Source organism: Schistocerca nitens, chromosome 7, assembly GCF_023898315.1.
Source record: "Schistocerca nitens isolate TAMUIC-IGC-003100 chromosome 7, iqSchNite1.1, whole genome shotgun sequence".
Lineage (NCBI taxonomy): Eukaryota > Metazoa > Arthropoda > Insecta > Orthoptera > Acrididae > Schistocerca > Schistocerca nitens.
This window is the reverse complement of record NC_064620.1, coordinates 292452038-292459688: the sequence shown is the minus strand read 5'-3', so window position 1 is coordinate 292459688 and position 7651 is coordinate 292452038. Positions and strand designations below refer to the sequence as shown.

The 7651-nt window shown below is 42.1% G+C and overlaps 1 non-coding gene across 1 annotated transcript; it reads right to left on the bottom strand.

The window, feature by feature from the left end:
- Positions 1 to 7356: 7356 nt before the first annotated feature.
- Trnal-caa (transfer RNA leucine (anticodon CAA)) lies at positions 7357 to 7431 on the bottom strand. The gene has a single exon. It is a non-coding gene; the product is annotated as a tRNA-Leu (tRNA).
- Between the last annotated feature and the right edge of the window lie 220 nt (positions 7432 to 7651).

The following is a 7651-nucleotide window of genomic DNA, read 5'->3' as shown; positions in this document are numbered from 1 at the left end:
GCCTTAATTTGAGGAACAAATTTCTGAGAATGTACGTTTGGAGCAAGCATTATATGGTACCGAAACACGGACTATGGGGAAAATCGGAACAGAAGAGAATCAAAGCATCAGAGAGGTGGTGATACAGACGAAAGGTGGAAATGAGGCGGACTGATAAGACAAAGAATGAGGAAGTTCAGCCCGGAATAGGAGACGAAAGGAATGTGTGAGAAGCACTAAGCAGTAGGAGGGACAGGATGACAGGACATCTGTTAAGACATCAGCGACTGAATTCCGTGGTATTGGAGGGAGCTGTAGAGAGCAAAAACTGAAGAGGAAGACAGAGATTGGAATACTGCCAGCAAATAACTGAGGACGTAGGTTGCATGTGCCACTCTGAGATGAAGAGGTTGGCACAGGAGAGGAACTCGTGGCGGGCAGCATCAAACCAGGCAGAATGCTGATGTCTCAAGAAAAAAAAAACTTTTTGTCTCATGCTGTTAATAAGGGAGTTTGGTCGCGGTGAATGGCACTGGGTGTGTTTGGTGAGGAAAAATCGGCGAAATATGAAACAATAAATACTCTTAGAAAAACATGATATTTGCGGGTCTTCGTCATTGAGACTTCAATAATGACATGTAACATCAAATAGATCAGTTTTTAATCTCTCAGCTCGTTTTTCAACCACTCTTTACTGACGATCAACGGAGACACAAAGAAAATAATGCAGATACAGTGAAAGACATAAACACTCCTAACTGACAAACGAATAATCTAACGGCACACTACAGTGATTTCGAGTTAACATGTTGCTTATTCTTCGTGAGTATAATTTTTTCATAATTTTGGTTGTTGTCGTCAATCATTTCGCTTACTCTTCTTCTGCATTATTCTTCGTCAGTATAGCCACCAACCACAGTATGGATGAAACACGTTGAGGACCCTACCATCATTAACTTGCATAGCGAATTGAACAATAAACTCATTTTCACATACACCGTAAAGATCGTAAGCTACATACTATTTTTCCTTACCTAGTGTATTTATTGCTCCATATTTTGCGGACATTAGCCCATCACACTCACTACTGTCATGCACCCACACTTAACTACCTTACTAACAGGATAACCGCATTTAAGTCCGCTCCGCTAGCTGAATCGTTATCGCCCGGAATGTCATGCAAAGGGGCCTGGGTTCGATTCCCGGCTGGTCGGAGATTTTCTCAGCTCAGGAACTGGGTGTTGTGTTATCATCATCATTTCATCCCCATCGACACACAAGTCGCCGCAATGGCGTCAACTCAAAAGACTTGCACCAGGCGAACGGTCTACCCGTCGGGCGGCCCTAGCCACACATCATTCCATTTCACGGCATTCGTGGTATCTTTAATGTAATGTACGTCTGTATGCATGGTACTTGTGCTTTCTCGCATTCCATACATTCCGACATTCCGTCGGCTTTCTCAGCTAGTATACTATAGTTACGTCGCAGTCTTTTGCAGTTGATGACATACTGGATGAAATGTTTGCATTAGTTAAACAACAAATATATAAGTAAAGGCTTTACAACGAGTGAATAAGTTATGCTGCCATTAATACGATAGCATTGGTTGTGAGGAATTTGTGGGGGCATAGAATGAAGTTGCAGCAACGGTTCATTTCTGCGCAGAGTGCATGTGCCAAGACGGAGTGAATATGGAACGAAAGTGAATGGCTGAAAGCCAGCGAGAAAGATCGCCATAAATCTTTCATGGTTTCCTGCGGCCTGTCGAATGTGAGTGACTGCGCCCTTACGTCAGTTCCATCGATGGACGGGTCCCCCCCCCCTCCCTCCCCTTCCATGGTCCGTCTCTCCTCCGGTGGAATATCAAGAACCGCCAGTAATAACACACTCCGCGGGCGCCTTAAGCGCAGCTACCAGTCCATCGTCTTGGCGCAGCAACCATATTGTGATTCCTACCTTGTAGAGGATGCAGAAAACGGACATATCATTCAGAGATACCGTTTAGTATAAGGGGCAGTCAAATGAAAATCAAACTACTGCCACAACGGGGCCCTTCAAAAGTAATCACCACACGCGTTATGGCATTTATCTCACTGGGAGACGATACGATCAGTTCCTGTTTCGCAGAACACGGTGAGTCACTGCCGGATTCACATATGCATGAGAAAAACCTACCAGTTAAAACCGATACTGGTATTTTATAAGATTTGGTACGGAGGACATCCTCTACTGAGAGGCATTATAATTAATTTAGAAAGATCCGCTTCAGTTGTACTAATATTTATTGAAACCGCAACGGTTTTAGGATTTTGAAGTCCCAGCTTAAGGATATGAAATTAAAATTCCGAAACAAGGCATGGTTTGAATAGATGTTAGTACAAGTTAAGGGAATCTCTCTAAATTAATTACAATACCGGTATTTGAGTTCTGAATAACCGATATTTTTCCTTATATATTTGGTCTCGGTTATAAAAAGCATTTGTGTTTTTCACAAACAACTGGTTAAAACTGATATATCAGTTTAGCATTACAGTGGTGCTACTTTTTTTTCTTTTTAAATAAAACTTTCCTGTAAAAGCTTGTTTGATGAGAAGTTCTGTGGCATCTGAAACGTAAAGTCTTTCAATAACATTATTTATGATGAAAGGAATCAGGTTACAGATCAAAAGATTACAGAACGAGTATTTATGAACAGATTAGGGAGTAAATATTGACCAGAGGATTGATTCATTACTGAATTTTTATTTTAATTTATCATGTAACTGTTTCTGGCAAATGTTCTATTTTGCCTAATAATCATTTAAATTTCTTGAAAAAGCATATTTTATTTTGATTATAAAAAATAGTTGCATTCAAATTCCGATTAAAGAGTAAAGACATAAATTTGACTAAGTTACAGGTATTTCATTCGAAATAATTAAAGAAACAAAATGGTACAAATTTTACACAAGAGCTTATTGTTTGTCTTAGGAAATAAGACAAATTAAGGCGTAATAAATCAAAAACTTAACGAATCATTCTTGTTTGCATAAAAAATATAAAATAGTTGATCAGCTGCCTATGTCTGCATATTACGCTTTTATCTGATTGCAGTCCTTGAAAAGGAATAATTTAACACAAAAAATACAGTTCTGTATCCTTTTCCACATTTTAGTACTGACTTTTTATATGATATTTGAGCAGAGATTTAAAGTTTTCAACACTTCATTATTTTTTTAGGGAAAAGCAGTGAATGTTGGAGGGACCAAGCTTTCTTTCATTTACACAATTTATTTGTTATTTTTACTTTATGTACCTTGAAATGTATAACATAAAACTGTGAGGGAATCTTAAAAACTCCAATCTTTGCTCAAAGTTTACGTTTACTGCTGAAATAATAGCAACAATAATCGAAAATTGGTTACTTAAAAAACTGGTTATTTTGAATGGTTTTAACAATGAGCTTAAAATGGAGAAGGAAAAACCAGTGTACCGAAAACTGGTTGTTTCAGCAATAACCACCATCCCTGATCCACAACTATACCCACTCTTGCAATTCCTCGTCCTGCTGAAATCGACGTCTACTCATCTCTTACCTCAGGTCGTCAAAGATGTGAATATCACACAGGATTATGTTGCAGTGTTCCCCAACGGATTCACTGCAGCGTAGCTTCCGTCCAGTTGGCAGAGGGGGTGTGGGCGTTATTGTGCAACAGAGTGACTCCGTAAGACAGCATTCCTCCATGTTTCCACTTTATGGCGCGTCGCAGTTTCTGCAAAGTGTTTTAATAGCTCTTCCCATTGATTCTGGTTCGACGCTCAAGGAATTAGGCGAGCAGGGGCCCCTCCAGTCGAAGGAGGACCTCATGACCTTACCAGAACTTGTGTGAGCAGCTTTGGATATCCTTGGCGGGGGATATGTGGAACGTTTCCATTGCTGGCTTTGTAGTTTGCCCTCAGGCTGTCGGAACGCTTTCGGACTGAATCATACTGTTGCACGATAACGCCCACCGCTACACTGCCATTCGGACGAGGGCTATGCATCAGCGATTTGATTGGGAAACACTGCAACGTCGTCTACACAGCGCTGATGTCTCACAGTGTTATCTTCACCTCTTTAGTGACCTGAAGAAAGACTTGTGTGCACGTTGGTTTAGTCGATGAGGAAGTGCAAGAATAGATGCAGTTGTGCATCAGTCAGCGGCCGACCACGTTCTATTAAACAGGAATTGAAAGTCTCGTCCGCCAGTGAGATAAATGTCTTAATGGGGGCATCATCATTACTTTCGAATGGAACCAATTCCAATTTCTGGTTCCGTTGTGGCTTTTCTTTTCTTTTTTTTTTTTTTTTGTCATCAGTCTTCCTAGTGATTTGATGTGCTGTATGGCCCTCCACAAACTCCTCTCCTGTGACAACCTTTTCATCTCAGGGTAGCACTCTCAACCTCCAGCTTCAGTTTTCTGCGGGACGTACCCCAGTATCTGTCTTCCTCTACCGTCTCTGTCTTCTTTTACAGCCCCCTCTAGTTGTGTACACCTTCGTATAATGGAATACCTATTTAGTAATATGTACCTTCTGCGAACTATGAAAACTAGAGGTGCCATTCAGTAATCACTTTGAAAGAATTGGCTCCACAGCCCGTAGTCTCTGTTACAGTTTCTTTTGACCGTCCTGCGATGTTACCTTACGGTTTTATGCTGCTGAGTTGCTCTTCTAAACAGCATCCCGTATGAGAAAACCAGCTGTGGTTGCTCGTACTTTAGGTACTTGGGCTGTGCACGGCTCTGTTTAGTTCTTTACCTACCATCAGGTCTCAGGGGCCCGTCAGTGATTTTTAATATCTTCTCTGTTAGTGACGATAAACTTTGTTTTAAAGAAATTCTAAGACTTTAGGTAATTTGTCAACTGAGTCATAATTTTCGAAGAGAATGATAAAATTGTACCTATGGCTTTGTTTTAAAGTGATCATGCACGTTTCCTCCCGTATGCAGCCTCGCAGGCGCTCAGCGGCCAACGCGGCAATATGTTTCAGATTTTTTTTTTTTTCAAACTGTTGCATCCTTGAGCCCCCAGTTCGCGATGTACGCTCCCCGGTTAATGGCTGACGCTACAGATCACACTTTATTAATAATTATAGTACAGGGTTACATCACCAGTTACAGTTACATTCTCAGCAAGTACACCCAGTCCTTTCATCCATACATTGTCTTCGGATCGATTCCACAGTGCCATGTCTTGTAGGCGATGACATCTCGGTCGGCGAAAGATTCTAGTCCAGGAAGCGCTGCGTTCTCACAGCGGACAATTGCGAGTGTAAACCACCTACTGCCAGCTGCTCCACTTGCAACATCGAGTGAAAAATTACCTCGACATCCACGGAAAAATATAGGTCCACTAAGAATAATAGATTGTGCAGTGCCATTTCCGCCAAGCTTATTTTCCAAGCTAATTATGTGTTTGTAAACAGGCATGCGGTGGCGGCGATGACGATAGACACGTCGACGAGGCATAGTGCTTCAATGCTGTTGCAGATATAGCTCACAGCGGAATGGTTCAGCTCATCTGCGTTGGCCGCGTTTATACTGAGCGAATGACCTTGATTACATAAGAGCGCTGATAACGGACTTAGCCGCTGCGGGCCGGCGCGGGAGCGTTATCCCGGATGCGCGCTGTAGACGTCTTAGCAGCGCGCGTCCCCGCGTGATAGCCGGCCCCGGCGGGTTGCATCATGCAGCCTCGCAGGCGCTCAGCGGCCAACGCGGCACTATGTTTGAGATTTTTTTTTTAAACTATATGTATGTAATGTATGTAATCAAGGTCATTCGCTCAGTAGAAAACCGGCCAACGCATACCAGCTGAACCATTCCGCTGTGAGCTATATCTGCAACAGCATTGAAGCACTGTGCCTCGTCGACGTGTCTATCGTCATCGCCGCCACCGCATGCCTGTTTACAAACACATAATTAGCTTGGAAAATAAGCTTGGCGGAAATGGCACTGCACAATCTATTATCCTTAGTGGACCTATATTTTTCCGTGGATGTCGAGTTAATTTTTCACTCGATGTTGCAAGTGGAGCAGCTGGCAGTAGGTTAGATTACACTCGCAATTGTCCGCTGTGAGAACGCAGCGCTTCCTGGACTAGAATCTTTCGCCGACCGAGATGTCATCGCCTACAAGACATGGCACTGTGGAATCGATCCGAAGACACAAAGTAAACCTAGTTATGTTTTCAACAATTACATATGTCTGTGCAGCGTCCGTTACGTCATTTACCATTGTTGACTCGCGCTTTTATTCTTTCAGTGTTCAAGAGTTCTCCTTGTGATAAGTACATATTTACTTTGTTCTACAAGCTGAACATGTTACGCAGAAGAGGGGTATCCGATGAGAAGATAAGGGAATTGTTGTAACAGTCTCATGATTTTGAAAACACACCTAGTGAACCGAATCTTCCAGGGAAAAACTCAGAACTACATGAAGAAAATGATCATGAAGAATCTCTTTACTAAGATGGAGAAAAACAATTTAGTGCAAATTCTGTTGAGGTGATTTATTGTTTTCTCGTGATGCAAATAGACTACAGTTCCTCAAGCTGGAATTTCTGGTAGACAGGGGAAAATAGAATGTGTTGAAAGAAGACGAGTTACCTACTCATTAGTCTATTAGGAACTATGATACTGAAGAATCTTGTTTTACGTTGTTCTTTCGCGTACCCCCTCATATGTGAACCGACAACGAAGGTCGAATCGTCTAGGAGGACTGGATGGGTCCAGTTTGTGGCACTGCGACAAGCTACTGCCGGAAGATGAAACTGTATTTGGTGAAGGAGGAAGAAACCCGAGCCGTGTGATTTGGACAGAATGTTGTGAAGATCCTGGCAACAAAACTTGAAAAATATGGGAGTAATATCATCTTTTACATTTTTTTTTTACATCTCTCGATTTAGTTCGTTATTTGTCATCAAAATGTCTGACACTAGTCGGTAGTATCCGAAAAAAAGAAAGGCGTACTGCCTTCCGAATTTATTACACCTAAAGGACATGAAGTATGCTCTACATTATTTGTTTTTCAACCAGATGTGATAATAGCCTCTTATGTTCCTTAAGAAAACTAACTTGTTAGCGTCCTTAGCTCTCTTGATGACCAACCAACGGCGTCATCATGACATGTAAAGAATCCTCAAGTTGTTATGAGATACAATGTCACAAAGTTCGTCGTAGACAGCATGGACCAGAAGATGCGAAGCTACAGTGTGAAGAGAAAAACTAGGCACTGGCCATTGATGCTTTTCTTCAACATGATCGATGTAGGTGCAGTGAGTGCATACATAATTTGGATGATGCTGACTACCAATATAAAATGAGATGAAACTTCCTGGCAGATTAAAACTGTGTGCCCGACCGAGACTCGAACTCGGGACCTTTGCCTTTTGCGGGCAAGTGCTCTACCAACTGAGCTACCGAAGCACGACTCACGCCCGGTACTCACAGCTTTACTTCTGCCAGTACCTCGTCTCCTACCTTCCAAACTTTACAGAAGCTCTCCTGCGAACCTCTCCCAATATAGCGTTCAATTTTTTGTTATCTTCCACAGACTGTTTTCACTACTTTCTCCCAAATGCTCAGCTGTCTAAGTCACGACAGTTCTCGCGTAATCATCCTTTTTCTTTCAAACCCAACATCACTTG